The following is a 2,500-nucleotide window of genomic DNA, read 5'->3' as shown; positions in this document are numbered from 1 at the left end:
ACGGCAGGCCGGATCCTTGTCATATGGAACCCGGATGTGGCTCGGGTGGAAGTTCTCGGTATGACGTCGCAGGTGATCCATTGCAAGGTAACGTGTATGGTGACCCAACGACTGGTTTACGTGAGCTTTGTGTACGGGCTTTTCACACCGGTCACAAGACGACCGTTGTGGCAAGCGTTGGAAGACTTTGGGGCGAACATCACCGATCCATGGCTATGTGTGGGTGATTTCAACGTGGTGTGCAAGCCGGAAGAAAAATCGGGTGGCAACTTGATGACCCCCTACCTGCTGAACGACATACAGACATGCTTTCGACGTAGTGGACTTGAGGATCTCCCCTCAACGGGATTTCAATACACGTGGACGAACCATACGGTGTGGAGTAAACTTGACCGTGCGCTTGTAAATCGAACTTGGCGCGACGGTTTTGAGGGAAGTTCGGCCCACTTCCTTCCGTTCGGGGGGGTGTCGGATCACTCACCGGTGATTGTGCGATTAGGAGAGATTGCACCCCCGGCATCCCGGCCGTTTCGGTTTTTCAACATGTGGACTCAACACGACGATTTTCAGCGAGAAGTCAAGGAAATGTGGACGGCGAACTACCGGGGCAGCCGTCAGTGGGCCGTGTGCAAGAATCTCAAGGCCCTTAAACACCCTCTTAAACGTTTCAACAGGCGAGAGTTCGGGCATATATCTGAACGGGTGAAACGTGCGGGAGGTGAGCTCGAGGAAATTCAGCAAATCTACCATAATGACCCCCATAACCAGCAAATCTGCGGGGAAATGATGGCAAAGGTGGAGAAGTTTCGGTTCTTGGCGAAAGCGGAAAAGAGTTTTTTCTACCAAAAGGCGAAGTTGCACCACTTACGAGATGCGGACCGTACAACGAAATTTTTCCATGGGATGGCGAAGAGAAATGCTAAACGCAACAACATCACTGCACTTCGCAAGGAGGATGGCACATTCACAACATCCCGAGACGAGGTACTAGGTATGTTCGAGACCTATTATCGTAATTTCTTGGGCACTCGTACTACATGCGAACCGGTAGACGCCCAGGTTATTGCCACGGGGCCGAGATTGGGTGAGGAGGACCGTGACGGGCTGATTCAACCGGTTACGGAGGTGGAAATTCGGGAAGCACTGTTTGATATCGCCGACGATAAGGCTCCGGGGCCGGATGGGTATACGGCTCTCTTTTTCAAGGCAGCTTGGTCGACCGTGGGGCCGCTACTTACGGAGGCAGCCTTGGAGTTTTTCCGTAGTGGAGAGCTGCTCAAACAATGGGACAACACGGTTTTGGTATTCATACCGAAATCAGCCCAAGCCGAAACGGTTGGTGATTTTCGGCCGATCGCCTGCTGTAACGTGATCTACAAGGTGATTGCGAAGGTTATTACGAAGCGCATCGAGAAGGTTTTGCCCTCTATCATAGATCGGGCCCAATCAGCATTTGTTAGTGGGCGATCTATAACGGATAACATACACATGGTGGAGCAACTTATGAGGGGATACGAACGCAAGAGAATTTCCCCCCGGTGTTTGATCAAGATGGATTTACGGAAAGCTTATGATTCCGTAAATTGGGAATTTTTGCGGTCGATGTTGTCGTGCCTGGGGTTCCCTGACGTGATGGTCCGCTGGATTATGGAGTGCGTGACATCGGTTTCCTATACGGTGTCGGTTAACGGAGTGACGAAAGGTTTTTTCCCCGGGATGCGTGGACTTCGTCAAGGTGATCCGTTATCCCCTTACCTTTTCGTCATTTGTATGGAGTATCTGTCGAGACTGCTGCATACTCGATCGAGAGAGCAAGAGCTCAACTTTCATCCGATGTGCCAAGCGCACAAAATGACGCACCTTATTTTTGCCGACGACCTGATGCTTTTTTCGAGAGGAGATGTTGCATCCGTTCGTACGCTCGCCACAACGGTCCTCGAATTCGGACGGGCCTCGGGGCTTCAAGTGAATAACTTGAAGTCGAACATTTTCCTAGCCGGAGTTCATGTGGCCGACCGCACGTCGATTGTGGAGGAGTTTGGATTTGCCACCGGCACCTTCCCATTTCGATACTTAGGTATTCCACTTGCTGCGTCAAAACTGCGAGTGCTGAATTACCAACCGCTGCTTGACAAAATCGAGCATGCCATTGGAGCTTGGAAGGGACATACGCTGTCTTATGCGGGTCGGCTAGAGATCTTGAAGGCAGTGGTGCAAGGTACGTGTTGCTATTGGCTTTCAATTTCTCGGTGCCAATTACAGTTATTGGCCGCATAGAGGATATGGCGCGGGACTTCTTGTGGGGAACGAGTGCTCCAAAAGTCGGATGGGAGCACTTATGCAAGCCGAAGGCCGATGGGGGGCTGGGGCTTCGGTGTTTGCGCACGTGGAACCGTAGCTTACTTGTGAAGGATCTTTGGGACATCCATCTGAAGAAAGACTCCTTATGGATCCAATGGGTGAACGAGTTTTACCTTAAAGGCACGGCCGTGTGGGAATG

The sequence above is a fragment of the Erythranthe guttata genome, chromosome 7, assembly GCF_056151865.1.
Source record: "Erythranthe guttata isolate IM_541 chromosome 7, IM_541, whole genome shotgun sequence".
In the NCBI taxonomy this organism is placed as follows: domain Eukaryota; kingdom Viridiplantae; phylum Streptophyta; class Magnoliopsida; order Lamiales; family Phrymaceae; genus Erythranthe; species Erythranthe guttata.
Note: the sequence above shows the minus strand (reverse complement) of the source record.